Below are 15347 nucleotides of genomic sequence, written 5' to 3' on the forward strand. Positions count from 1 at the left end.
TCACTGCCCTGAGTAGTCCGTAGCATGCTGTCGTCGGCATAGAATGTTTGTTTTAAGGTGAGAAATGGTTGCAATTTGTGGGGCTAGGGGGATGAGGTGGTTAAATATGAAAAGTAAGAGGCCGGCCCTAGGGGGAGAGTATGTGGGGTAGGTGAGCGGGGTGACGTGAAGCTCAGCCATGCCTCTTGTAAGAAAGGCCTGAATATAGGTGTACGTACATAGATCCACATTCAGGGGGGAGTGTGCGGTCATGATCGCATGATGTTCCATGCGATCAAATGCTTTGGAGAAATCCAAAGCTAAGACCGTCTTGGTGTGGCCTGGAATGAGCTGGTCGAAGATGTCATGGGTGATTTGCAGCATGGCGTTTTGTGCCAAATGGGGGCGGTATCCCACAATGCTCTGAGGGCATATAAATCATGGTCCACCATGTGCTGTTTGAGCGTCGCTATAATACCTCATGCTCTAAAAGCTTTCCGAGACATGAGGTTAGCGAGATTGAGCGAAGATTTTCGAGTGTAAATGGTTTGTTGGGTTTCGGGATGAAGAGTGCCTACGCATGGGCGTCAGGACTGGGGGAGGGTTCTCTCCTTCCAGCACTGGCGGAAGTACTCAGTAATGCTGGAGATCGATTGATCATCTACCCAGCAAACAACGTACCTCACCAGGTGCGCCCAGAAAGGATGGAATGTCCCAGTCCCAGCAAAACATTTATCGAACATTTCCATGCCGTAGAGGCAGGGCACAGAAACACAAGCAAAAGGGCAGTGCAACGACTAATTGCCTAGAAAGCTTTTTTCGAAGGTGTTAAGCAGAAACAAAAACAAATCATAGCATTTTGGTCCCAGAAAGATAACTGGGAGAACGTTTTTGGGCCAATGCTTTTCAACAAAAAATGCAAATTGACTCCTCGCTCCCTTTTCTCTGTCCCTAGCGCCAAAAGTTACAGGGAGAGAAGGTTTTGCTCTTGCACTCGCCGTTTTGAGAGATCAAACAGTTTTGTTTGAACAGCTGAAGGAAGCGCATTTCACCCCGCATCTCTCTCGTGGGCCGTCGGCTCCATGCTGAAAGCAGGCAGGCGACGGCGGTCTGCCTTTTCATCGCACCGCCGGGAGTGGCGGTCACCAACGTTCCAGTCTTCTATAGTGTTTCCTACTTCAGCACGGTGCGGCGGTCCCTGCAGGCATCTCCAACTACCAGCAGTCCTCGTTGCGCCGCTGTCTAGCAGAGGCGCAGTAATGGCCTCCCGTCTCTCGCCTGGCTTCCTCGCTGGACGAAAGCCATCTTGCGCACACGTATTCGCGCAGCCCCTAGTCGCTCGCGCGCAAGCTCCAGCGCGCGGCAGCTCTTGCTCTCATCACTGGGCTGTCGTGAACTTCATAGCTACGGATTCATGGCAGCTTTCCCGCGCACCTCGGCATGCTCACACAATTCTTTTTGGAACTGGTGCAGCGGCGCGCGGCGCATCGCAAGTCTGTTGTGCAGCTTCACGGCCCTGCACCACAATAGCGCTCTTACAGGCGTCGTTGGCGGCAGCGGATATCAAGGCAATGGGCGACTCCTAGCGCGCACTCTGCATCCCTCAGCACCTCCGACGACTGTGGTGTGTTGTTGGTGGCAGCGTGGCGTCCACTGCGATGATAGGCGGGGGAGATCTTCGGAGGCCCACCAGACTCTTGCTTCGAGTGCCCATGGATTAACCTGCTGTACCTACATTGCCGTCCTGTTGCAGCGGTATAGTTTGTGTTGTGTTCGCGTCGCTGACTCCCAACCCACCCCCACCGGATTACTTGTGCCTTGATCAACTTGATCTCGCCTCCCACGCCGTATTGTGCAGCACGCGCGGTCTGCTGTACCATGGGTGCGGCGAGCCAGTGCTCCTACCTCAAGACGTCCCCCCTTTCCATCGGCCGACTCCAAGCAGTCTTATCTCCACACTTAGTCACAAGAAAATAAAACGGGGGTGTAACGAGGATGTAAGGCGTATGTTTGAGCGTTCGCTGTGCCGTGAGAAGGCACAGGACAGAAAGCTGCGTTGAATCCATATATATAGTTGGAGCATTTTTTTTCATCCCCGGGTTTCCGTTCGCAACGTCGTCAAGGTATGTTGGTTTATGCTCGTTTTTAATTTTCGCCTCGTAGAATTAATTTTTTTTCCTGTTTTGATAACACGCTCAAGTGTACTGGGATGCTCGTACGAGAGGCAAAGAGAGAGGGAGATTTCATCCTGCAGAATATCCGTGACCTGAAACCGCATATCTGTATCGTACGCCCATCTCGTCTTTTCTTTTGGCACCCAGGTTGCTGTTTACATGCGTATGCTTTTGCGTGTACATATATGCTTTTGTACCCTTTAGAAAGTTTGCTTGAGGTGCATCAACTTTCAGCCTGTATTATATTTTTATTGCTTTATTTTTCAGATTTCTCAGAGCTAGAGAAAAATTTGGCCATAATTATATGCTGGCGCCGTAGTGCTCCGTACATTGTGTGTTAAATGGTGCATACATATGCGTCTCCTGTTTGTATTCGTTTTAATACAAAGAGCACATCTAATAAACTGAAATTACATCTGTATTGCGCTGTTATTTCCTGTGCTATTATATGTATTGCGACTTTTGAATTCATATTTCCTTTGTGTGTAAAATTTTGGCACATTTCATGTTCTTGTGGCGAGAGCAGCGCAGCACGAAACAAAGAAGAGATAGGCGGGAATCGACGCTGACTAACCAGATTTTTAATGCGCGTTCATCGAATATATACATCTTGCTCTTGCAATAAGGAAAGGGCAGAAGCATGACAAACCCATAAGATTTACACGTGGTAAATTATTAGGGCAACGCACGCAGGTAATCAATATCGCTGTCACGAAACGCTATCGAAAGTAGGCTGACGCATACGTTGCTCTTTTGGCGGATGTTGAAGGGTTCTTCAATCTCTCTGGTCCGTTGATCAAAATACGACGTGATGACCATTGTGTTGCTAAGCTGCAGGTCACATTCATTCTCTCTGCAATGTTTTGCTAATTCGCTGCTGATGGCGCCCTTTAGGGATCTTTTGTGCTCTCGAAGCCGTTCATTCAAACAGCGCCCTTTTTGATCAATGTAGGTGCGTCCGCATGACAGAGGTATTTCATAAACACCACTTTTCACACATTTCACATGTTTTTTCAGTGTTTTTCTTGCATTGATTTTTTTTTGCTCGCTGTTGACTTAGGCGCACAGGCTTCTTAATTGGTTGGGTGCTGACATGAGCACTTTTACACCAGCTCTTGCTCCTACCTTTTTGAGACTGTGGGAAATGCCATTAATGCAAGGAATGACCGCGTACGACTTCCTTTATTCTGATGTGGTTGTGACATATTTTCTGCCTCTAAGTGCTTGCAGAATCCCTTCTGCGACACTGGATAGCAGTCTCGTCGGGCAACCTGCTGCTTTCAGCCGACTGTTCTGGGCGTCAGAACTGCCTTGCACTTCATGATGACAAGACCTCGTCAATGCGGCTCTCATTGCTGCTTTTGCTAAGGGCTAGAAATAGTGAACTCCCAGAAAACAACGTTATGCAATTTATTGACTTGACGCTAGCCTTTCTAGGCGTTCACATATGCTGACGGTACGGACCACGAAGCTAGAAGAGAATGCTCTCCTACACATCTGCGCACTCCAAGATCATCAAACAGGGGTAGAAAAAACAGCAATGAGAGCCGCATTGACGAGATCCTGTCATCATGAAGTTCAAGGCAGTTTTGATACCCAGAACCGTCGGCTGAAAGCAGCAGGTTGCCCGACGAGACTGCTATCCAGTGTCGCAGAAGGGATTCTGCAAGCACTTAGAGGCAGAAAATATGTCACAACCACATCAGAATAAAGGAAGTCGTACGCGGTCATTCCTTGCATTAATGGCATTTCCCACAGTCTCAAAAAGGTAGGAGCAAGAGCTGGTGTAAATGTGCTCATGTCAGCACCCAACCAATTAAGAAGCCTGTGCGCCTAAGTCAACAGCGAGCAAAAAAAAATCAATGCAAGAAAAACACTGAAAAAACATGTGAAATGTGTGAAAAGTGGTGTTTATGAAATACCTCTGTCATGCGGACGCATGTACATTGGTCAAAGAGGGTGCTGTTCGAATTAACGGCTTCGAAAGCACAAAAGGCCCCTAAAGAGCGCCATCAGCAGTGAATTAGCAAAACATTGTAGAGAGCATGAATGCGCTCGGCAGCTTATCAACACAATGGTCATCCCGCCATATTTTGATCAACGGACCAAGGAGATTGAAGAAGCCTTCAACATCCTACCAAAGAGCGACGTATGCGTCTGCATACCTTCAATAGCGCTTTGTGACAAATTGATTATCTGCGTGCGATGTCTTAATATTTCACCACGTGTTCATCTTATGCTTTTTCATGCTTATTTCTTTTCCTTCTTATACGAGCGAGATGTATATATTCGACGAACGTGCATTAAAAATCTGGTTCTTATTCAGCCTTATGTCCCGCTCACTCTCTGTCTCGTGCTGCGCTGCTCCCGTCAAGAGATCATGCACCAATAAGCCCAAATTTTCACCTTGTTAAAGCACATTTCATGTAAACAGCTAAGTCTGAATGGCCTAGCCAGCAAGCATTCACGCGAGTGGGCAGATGTATTACACCACCTGTAACGTAAGCATGTGTCTGAATTTTTTCACATATGTGCGCTTAGATGCCCGAAGTCTGCATGAAAAAGAAGAAATAATTGTATTGAGCTAGAGCCCAGAAATTTTGCATTAACCTTTTGGGGCTGTCACTGGGACGCACAAATTTTTGGACACGGCTAGTTGTAGGGACGTTTTTTTGGATTTTTGGATGTCTTGGGGAAAAATGAGCACCTCCTGGGGAGATTCCCAATGTCCTTATGGGATATTTCTGGGAGATTTTGAGGAGGTTTTGTGTTTATTGGGTAGGTTACTGAGCTGTGTGTGGGTAACCTGGTCGTCGCCGGGCGTGGAATTACTGCGGAGAGTTATGAGGGCTGCTCTAAGTTCTGCCCTCGTTATGTCGGCGTCGAGTTCAGGGTTCGGCTGTCCAGTTTATGAGGGAAGGGGAGTTGGCATGCCGGGTGAAGTGTAGGTGTCATGGAGTGTATCCAAGATAGCGTCGACATTGCTAACGTGTGCAATATGAGCCAGGCGACCTGGTGCTGAGTGGTGGTTTTTGTCTGCGGCGGATCGATAAGGTGTCATATGTGGTGCCACGCCTGTTCGGTGGACAATTTGCCGGCAATATCTTCGCATACCTGTCCCCAATTTTAGCTGAAGAGCTCTTCTGAGTGTTGTTGGATTTGTGATTGCAGAGTGGCTAAGCGTATTTTCAGTGTTCTGTTATGTTTGCCCCGTTTTCACCTCTCCAGGAGGCTGTCGTAGGCCACCAAGAGGTGAGCGAGTTGGGTGTCTGGGGTGGGGGTCGTTTCAGTCTGCTGCGTGTGTGTTAAAAGTCAGCCTGAATAGGGTGTACACAGTAACTGATATAGATGATTGGGTAGTCTTAGCTGGCAGTCCGCTCTGTGCGGAGTGCGTAAGAGTTAATGTGTTTGTGTGCCGTGTATATGTGCTGGGGTGGTCTGAATGAGATAGGAATTCGTATTATGTAAGGACCCCTGCGCAGTGTCTGTTGTGCTCTGTTCCAGGTGACTTCACGGAGGGAGCGGAGTGGCTGAGCACCAGGTCGGGACTAGTGTCGATACTGTCACTGCTGCCGATTCGCTTGGAGGTCTGAAAGGTGTTGTGTATGGAGAGTAGGAGGTACTGCTGGAGCAGACTAAGCCTGCGAACTCTCTGAGTGGTTGTTGTGTATCCCCCCTCAGTGTGTTGACAGTTGCGATCCCCGCCGATTAGCACGGGGTGCTTCTCTGCTAGCCGGTGCAGCTCTCTCAGAAGGGAGTCCAGCGAGGCCATCGGCTGGAATGGGGGCTGGGGAGTGGTAGATATTGGCAATAAAGATGGATGGGAGTATATGTGTGTGACGGATAATTTCAGTGATCACGCAGGGCACTTTTGAGGTGATATGACGCGTCTTATGTGTGATATCGCGGTGCACAAGTGTGGACGCCCTGGGTGTGTTTGTGATGTCAGTGTGTATAGAATTGTAGCTGGGGAGGGTGGCCAGAGAGGCAGCATCTTGGAAAATGACTTGGGGAACTGGTTAAAATGCACGAAGTAGAAGCTGCAAAGGTGCGCGCTTGCCCTGGAAGCCATGGCAGTTACTGGCTATGATGTTAAAAGAGTTATTATTGGCTCGTCTCGCCATATTGAAGCGCAGAGGAATAAATAAGAGGGGCTGGTCTGACATCTATGGGGATGTGGGGTTCCATGGAGGTTTGTTGTGTTGTAGGGAGAAGTGGGAAGCGAGCGGGGGAACTGTGTGAGGCGCGCTTCAAGATTGTCGACCATCTTCTGTAGTGTAGATTCCAGGCATCGCTCCATACACGCCCCCAATTTCGTCTTGAGGTCAGCGTAAAGGGTGCTGAATTTACTTTCCAAGTGAATGTGAAGGTCTCGGAGTTTTTGTCAAATTATGCAAGGAGGTCTTTCAGTTTGGAGTCGACATGGGTCGACACGGGGCTGGAGGGGTCACCATCATCATCAGCCTGACTGCACCCACTGCAGGGCAAAGGCCTCTCCCATGTCTCTCCAATTAACCCTGTCCTTTGCCATTTGCGCCCATCCTATGCCTGCAAACTTCCTAATCTCACCGCCCACCTAACCTTCTGCCGCCCCCTGCTACGCTTGCCTTCTCATGGAATCCACTCCGTTACCCTTAGAGACCAGATGTTATCTTGCCTTCGCTTTACATGCCCCGCTTAAGTCAATTTCTTTCTTTTGATTTCGACTAGAATATCATTATAACCCTCGTTTGTTCCCTCACCCACTCTGCCCGCTGTCGGTCTCTTAACGTCACACCTATCAATTTTCTTGTCATGGCTAGCTGCACTGTCCTCAACTTATGCTGAACCCTTTTCGTTAGCCTCCACGTTTTTACCCCGTAGGTGAGTACCGTTAAGATACAGGTGTTGTACACTTTTCTCATGAGGGATATTTGTAAACCGCCATTCACGATCTGAGAGAACCTGCCATATGCGCTCCAGCACATTCTTATCCATCTAGTTATTTCCCTCTCATGATACGGATCAGCTGTAACTACCTGCCCTAAGTGGAGGTATTCCTTTACCACTTCCAGAACCTCGCTGCCATTTGTGAACTGCTGTACCCTTGCTAGACTTTTGAACATTACTTTTGTCTTCTGCATGTTAATTTTTAGACCCACCGTTCTGCTCTGCCTGTCTAACTCGTTGATCATGCATTGCAGTTCTTCTCCTGATTGACTAAGCAAGGCAAAGTTATCAGTGAATCGCAGATTATTTAGGTATTCTTCATTAACTCTTATCCCCAACTGTTCTCAATTCAGGCCTTGGAATACCTCGTGTAAACAGGCGGTGCATAGCATCGGCGATATCGTGCCTCCTTGCCTGACGCCGTTCCTTGCTGGAAATTTATTGCCCCTTTTTAGAGGACTAAGATAGCTGTGCATTTAATATATATATATATATATATATATATATATATATATATATATATATATATATATATATATATATATATATATATATATATATATATATATATATATATATATATGTATGTATATATATATATATATCAAATGCACAGCTACCTTCATTCGTCATTCGTCATTTATTTTGACATAAAGCACTTCTACACCCTGATTCCGAAATGACTGTACGACTGCTGAGGTTTCCACTGAGTCAAATGCTTTCTCGTAATCAATTAAGGCTATCTATAGGGGTTGGTTATATTGTGCGCATTTCTCTACCACCTGATTGATAGTGTGAATATGATCTATTATGAAATATCCTTTGTGAAAATTTGCCTGATCATTCGCATAATTAGTATAAGGTTGCCCTGACTCTTTTAGCGATTACCTTAGTAAATACCTTGTAGGAAACAGACATTAAGCTGATCGTTCTGTAATTTTTCATATCCTTGGCGTCTCCTTTCCCATGAATTAAGATAATGTTTGCGTTCTTCCAAGCTTCTGGTACGGTCTAGGTCATAAAGCATTGCGTATACAGGGTGGCTAGTGTTTCTTGCACAACCTTCCCTCCATGCTTTAACAGATCGGTTATTACCTGATCCTCACCGGCTGTTTTTCCCCTTTGCAGTGCTCCAAAGTCTTTCTTTACTTCCTCTTTCGTTACTGGCGGGATGGCGCATTGCTGTGCGCTACTGTCTCTCTCATTAACGTTTTGATTACATTGGGTACTGTATAGAACGGAGGTAGCCTAAAAGCGCTGAAGAGGAAACTAGGCGTAGGTAAAAACCAGATGTATGCGTTAAAAACGCATACATCTGGATTTTACCTACGCCTAGTTTCCTCTTCAGCGCTTTTAGGCGCATACATCTGGTTTTTACCTACGCCTAGTTTCCTCTTCAGCGCTTTTAGGCTACCTCCGTTCTTTAGAGCATGCTCGATTCTCTCCATACTAAACTTACTTATGTCGGATGCCTTGCCCTGGTTTGTGTAGTTGGAGGGTAAGGTTAAGGGTGGCTAAGTGAGGTGAGGTTAATAGGGAAGGGGCAACAGCAACTAGTTAGCTCAGAGTGAGGTTCAGCAAGGCGGAAATTTGGGCGAGTTGGTAAGTGTTCATTTTCTCCCTCAGCGCAACACGAACGGGACACAAGACGAAGGACTAGCACAAACAGGCGCTGTTTGTGCTAGTCCTTCGTCTTGTGTCCTGTTCGTGTTGCGCTGAGAGCGAAAATGAGCTCAGAGTGAGGCCTTTCAGTCAGCTTACCTCCTCCCGCAGAGCCTGGAGATCCACATCCCTAGGGTCTAAGATCTGCGCGGGGGCAGGCGGCGATATCTTTACACGGTCGGCCCAGGAGATCTCCTTCCGGCATTTGCCGCTGCGGTCACGAGAGGCGCACCGGTTGCTAGTTGCACTGTGAGGTGACTTTCGCAGAGGCGACTGCCGCTCCCGGGATCTTGACTGGTGTCCTGCAGTTGGCGGTGTAGTGCGGAGCGGAGTGTGGGCGTACTGGTACTTGCACTGTGCGTTCTCGGTATGATGTCCACCCCCACAGACGATGCACGTGGGGCACACAGGTTGGTGGCTCCGGCGGTGTATGCTTGTCATCGCAATTGTGTCAGCAGCCGCATGCTGGGGCGATACAAACATCCTAGCGGTGTCCGACACGTCTGCAGTTCTAACATGTCGCCACTTTGGTCGATGTAGAGAGTATGTGTGAATGCCGACAATATTGTTTCCCTCTGCAAGGCGGATCCTCCCCCGCTGGGCCTGGAGCACCTTACTACTTGGGAGGCTGGGAAGATCCTGCTGCGCTCCTAGGACCCGGCCTAATCGGTGACAGCAGTTGAGCTCGTGCAAACGGGAATGGATTGGATTTGGACAGAAGCCAGAGATCGAGCCTCCACTTGAGTGCTGATCTTCAAACTGTCGTTGGCCGGATGCAGCCGCACCAGGTCTTGGGCGAGCGCCCCCTGATGGGGATTTTCGTCGCAGTGCAGATCATTGCGAGAAGTGTATGACGGGCTTCGTTGGTCACGTCCAAACCGCTGCGTGGCCGGACTACGATCCGGAGGTCTTCGGGTGGCAGCTGCGATAGAGGCGCGCGCCGCAAGTGTGGTTGGCGCGGCACAGCTGTTGGCGTCGCAGCTCGCGGTTTCTCGGCGGTTGGGTAGCCGTCGCCGCCGTTAGGTTCCGTTCCAGTTTCTGGGCGGTATTGGTTTCGGAGACGCATGGCGGTCTTCCATTATCCACACTGAACCTCGCTGGCGTCGATATCAGCACCATCTACTTCAAAATCTACTGAACACCCCGTCATTCACGACAATGTTGCTGGCTTAGCGATTTCCATATATCGCATAAGCTCTCATATGTATGATGTATGCGCCTACCGCTCCTGAAATCGGTCTGAAGTGATAAAAAAGTTTATTACTTTATGTACGTGTGTGCCATTTTAAATTTACTGCTTTCATTGCCAGCTTATAAGTAAATTACGTTAACGCAATACACCTGATGATTTATATGTTGGCCTTATCCTCTTCGCTTTCATAAACCAGCTGCCTCCTACAGTGTTGTGAGCTATTCGGAGTTTGCGTATGTGATGTGACTGTTCCCAGTACCTTTAACACTGCTTCCTAACTGCTTGTACCAAGTTCATGAATTACCGTGATAGAAAATTCGTGCGTCCCAGCTATTGCATCCTGTAGGAATATCTGCTTGCACCATTTTCCAGTCAAGATCGCTGAAATCTAAACTTCTTTGGGTTACGTTTTTATGTGCTGCTGCTCCTTTCAGGGGGATCACCCTGCTGTCGCTCCTAAGTGACACAAATAAAATAATATAATCTATATGAAAACGTCCTCCCTTCAACTTCCTTTTCAGGAGAGCTACCTTGAGACAAATAGTAGATTTTTAGGCGACTGGGGATGAGAACGACTGAAAGTGCTCGTTTCCATTAAATGAATGGATTAGAACTGCGGCTGTGAACGCACAAGAGAAAAGTTTGATTTTCAGCTGGTGAAAAATGCTTCTGCAGCATTAGCTGCTTTCAGCTCGTTAATAGAATAATGTGGCTTAGCGGCGCTTCACCCCAGCCCGCCACCTGGCACTCACCAGCAAAAAATCTCCGGGCGCCCAGTGGTAAAGATGCTTCTCCCACGTACGAGCCTAACACCTGCCAAATAGCAGCTACCGCGTACGAAGAGGATGCCCTAAGCTCCGGTGTTCTAGTGCTTAGAGCATTTAATATTATAAACTTCTTCGCGATCACAAGAAAAATAATGCTAGGTCATTGGCGTTGCAACCTCGTGAACGTCCTGAAATATTTCGTCTTTGTTTTACTCCAAAGATTTTTGGTCTTCCCAGGGCATGGAACCTTGTATTTTGCGTTTGAGACGCTCTTGAGCAAACACCGCCGTTCAAAAACCTGTCAGATAAGCTGGGAGGTGAAACCGGAAACTTCTGTAGGGCACCGTACACAGAACGGAATTACGTCGTCATACGTTCTGCCTTGGTACAGACGTCGTCCACTTAGATGAAGAGTTAGTATGCGAGTGGCAGCAGTAGGTAGAAAAGGCTAGAAAGTGCAAGTTTGTACGTAAGGAAAAGTATTGGGCCCAGTGGAATTGCACATGAAATGTAATAAGCAGATATCTATCGATCTTCAGACTTCAAAAAGTGAACTCTTGGATGAATAGCGACTGCGTATCCAGCGGGACGAGAGAGAAAACCGTATTGAAAACCGACGAAAATCTGTATTGGATGTTATTTTTTATTGACTTAGTACTTAAATAATGTTGTAATCCTTTGTACATGACTGAGCACTGTATGGGTGACAGAGCCCGCGTCAGGCAGAGAGCATCTGCCTTTTGCTCTGTCATCCTAGACCGTTTGTGTCTGAAAGAATGTTACAAATAAATAAAATAAATAAAACGTCGGAAGCTGTTGGTTCTGTTGGCTTCATAAAATGATACATATTCACAAGGGGAATTGGCCGTGGCCAGGCGGTGACTATACCAGCTTTGCAAAATACATGCAAACATGGGATAATATAAAAAATTTGAGCCACTCAGTTTCCGTGACAGAGGTGGTTGAGGGTGGCAAGGGGGCCTAATAAGCTTAAATTTGTGAGATGTAGAAAAAAAAGAAAACGAGACCAGATACTTGAATAGAAAAAGAGAGAAGGCCAATATTTATGTATAAAAGCGGCCATTCGAAGCCTTATGATGATAGACATCCTGATTATAGAAGCGAATTTTGAACGGCGGAGAAAACGCTCCCATTGCTATGTCCAAGCATAGAAGTGCCAAGGAAGTTTGAAGTTTGAAGTTTATTCTTTTTTCCTTTCTTACAAAGGAGGAGCTGGGACTAAAAGCTGCGGCGACAGCTTGACAATGGTCCCGGCTCCTTTACATACCTGGCAGTACAGGAGGAAAAGCGACGGCTATACATACAACAAACATACATACATACATACAAAGCAAAAGTAAATAAATCAACACTTCGCAGGCCACCTATGCACATCATGCAAAAATGACAAAATAAAATGCGATGCGATGAAAAGGTCATAGATAATCATACAAAGAATGGTGCATAATAATCAGAAAGAAAGCGCTCGTCCCCGTCTACTTCTATGTCCGTGTGTTTTTGTTGCGCCCCTGTGTCCTCCTGAAAAGAAAGATTGCATCTGAAATTCTCAAGGAAAAGAATTCTCCCGGCAGTATTCCCGAATTTCGTGTTTTGATTTTCGGGTTATGTCAAAATTTTCTTCGTTTAATCTGTTCAGCAGAATTGGAAGGTTATAACATAAGGATTGATTCACATAATAGGCTCTTGGTGTTGGGGTAAACCAAATTCCTCTGTGTCTTGTGTCACGGCAGCTGGCGTTTTCTCTGAGTTGTGCAAGCAAAATGATGAGGTTGTCGGGGTGTTTTAGGTGAGATTTGTAACATGATAGTAGTCTATAAGTATATAACGCAAATATTGGAAGGATTTCATACTTTACAAAAATATTCCTGGTGGGAGAAAAGAGTGGTATATTGGCAATACATCGCACTGCTTTTTTCTGAAGCAGATGTATCTTGTTAAGATTTGTTATGCCTGTTGTGCCCCACACTATGTTACAATATTGCAAATGAGAAAGTACTAACGCATTGTAAAGTATGATCTTTACCCTTATTGGAAGAATGCGCCTAAACCGCGCAAGTATACCAAGGGCTGAGGCGACCTTTGAACGTATGTAATTAATATGTGTATTCCAAGTTAAATTGCTTGAAAAGGTAACTCCCAGTGTTTTTACGGACTCAACGAGCTCTATAGGCTGGCTATTGAATACGGCTTTGACAGGTCGCGATATTTTCTTTCCCTTAGGACGGAACAACATAATTTTAGTCTTCACTGGATTTATTAGTAGATAATTTGCTTCTGCCCATAAATTGAGTTGAATAAGTGCATTGTTTGTTTGTTTTTCGACGTCTGTTTTGGAAGTACCTGTGATAAAGAAAGATGTGCCATCAGCATATGATACTACATGAGCGCTACTTGTGATGTAGCAAATATCATTTATATAAATTAAGAACAGTAATGGCCCAAGTATGCTTCCTTGTGGCACTCCAGATGTTATAGGGAGAGTAGAAGAAGTTGCCGTGTTTATATCTACATACTGAGCTCTGTGTGATAAGTAGGATTCTAATAAAGTTAGCGCTACACCACGTACACCATACCTATTTAATTTAAAAAGAAGGACATCATGATTAATGAGGTCAAGTGCCTTAGTAAAATCGATATAAATACCAATAGCGAGTTTACTTTCTCTAAATGCCTGTATTATAATTTCTTTTTGTGTTAGAAGTGCCATTTCAGTAGACCTATGCTTCCTAAAGCCAAGCTGAAAGTCAAGGAATAAGCGATTGTAATCAAAATATGAAGTTATTCTGGTATGGATTATTTTCTCAATGCTCTTAGAAAGCACAGGAAGTAGGGAAATCAGTCGATAGTTACTGAGTAAATTTTTATCTCCACGCTTAAATATTGGCACCACTCGGGCAATCTGCATTTCCTTAGGGAAAATTCCAGTGGATAAAATTAAGTTGAATATGTAGGTAATAACAGGGCACAGGACGTCGAGAACATACTTGACAGGCAGTATTTGCATACCCTTCGAGTCCTGTGAGTTGCTATTTTTGATGTTATTTATGCAAGCGAAAACTTCGGCTCAATCAGTTGGGGCTAAAAAGAGGGACTGCGTATATCGTTTCCTTGTACGTACTGAGCGCAATTTCGGCAGATACTCACATTCTGGTTAATTACACTACCTTGTTCAATAAAAAAACGGTTAAAAGCATCTGCCAAAGAAGTACCGGAGAGTAGCTTTCCGTCATGCGTAAGGGAATCAAGTGTAGATGCATTAATGCTGGGATGCAACAACAAGTTCAAATTGTGCCATACAATATCTGGACGTTGTGCGTATTCATCACGGAACATGTTTATTAAGAAAGAATCTTTAGCCTGCTTTAGTTTAGATGTAACTTTATTTCAATAGGTCTTAAACTGTGCAAGTATTGTTAAATCTTTTGTTCTTACAAATTTGGCAAATAACGCATTTTTATGCTTAATCATATTCAACAACTCTCGCGTTAACCAGGGTTTTCGCGCTTTCTTCGGTTTCTTCACTTGCACTAACGGAAAATGTAGGTGGTATATATCTTTAAATATGCTTATAAATTTTGAATATGCAGTATTACTATCACTCCATGTGTAGACGGAGTTTCATGATTGCTGTTCAACTGCGCACCGGAATGACTCAAGGCGAGCAGGATTAATTACTTGGCGATAAGTAGTTTGCTCTCTATTCCACTTGATCGGAAAGGGCCCATCTACCAATAGAAAAATTCCCAGATGGTCGCTCATGCTAGTATACGTAGTTCCAGCGAATATTGTGTCAGTGCTAATATTAGTGATAAATACATCCAATAAAGTAGAGCTTTGTTCTGTGATCCGTGTTGGATAAGTGATAACGTTGGACAGCCCATATGCAGAAAGAGTAAGGCTGAGTTCATTTTGGTTAGGCGTAGGTATAAGCATGTTCACGTTCAGGTCTCCACCCAAAAAGATATTCACTTTCTGTTCCACAACATATTCCAAAACTTCGTCTAAGAAGGCCAAAAATCGGCTAAAAGTACCAGACGGTGGCCTGTACACCACGCAAAACAGATTATCAAGATGGCGTAGAGTAAGCACCTCAAAATCAGGTGTGACAGCAAAGAAACGTTCTTCAGTATCACAGATAAGATTCTCTTTTACAAGAATAGAAACACCGCCACCTTTCTTGTCCTGACGATTGCGAAAGAAACATTGATAACCAGGTGATTGAAATACAGCCGATTCATCTTCATACCATGGTTCAGTAAGCTTTAACACCGTGAATGATACTCCGAAAAGATCTAGCAAAGCATTCATTTCACTTTCTTTATTTTTTAAAAAGCGAACGTTCTGGTGAAAAAAGGATAGGGCTGGCTTTTTGGTCAGAACCAACTTCTGAATTTCTTGCGGCAGGAAACCCATAATTGTTGGACAACAAAGCCAGATAAGTGCAAGCACTTTACGCTATCTTGGACAGGTCATCCACGCGGGTGATAGGGATGACGGGTGTGGTATCAGATTTGCGAACATAGATTTTTCCATTCTTGACCCACGCGTATTTCCAACCCTGCGCTTTTTTCGCTGCGTTTGCAGCACCAAAGAGACGTTTCATGGCTGGGCACAGGTGCTCGT

The sequence above is a fragment of the Amblyomma americanum genome, chromosome 5, assembly GCF_052857255.1.
Source record: "Amblyomma americanum isolate KBUSLIRL-KWMA chromosome 5, ASM5285725v1, whole genome shotgun sequence".
Lineage (NCBI taxonomy): Eukaryota > Metazoa > Arthropoda > Arachnida > Ixodida > Ixodidae > Amblyomma > Amblyomma americanum.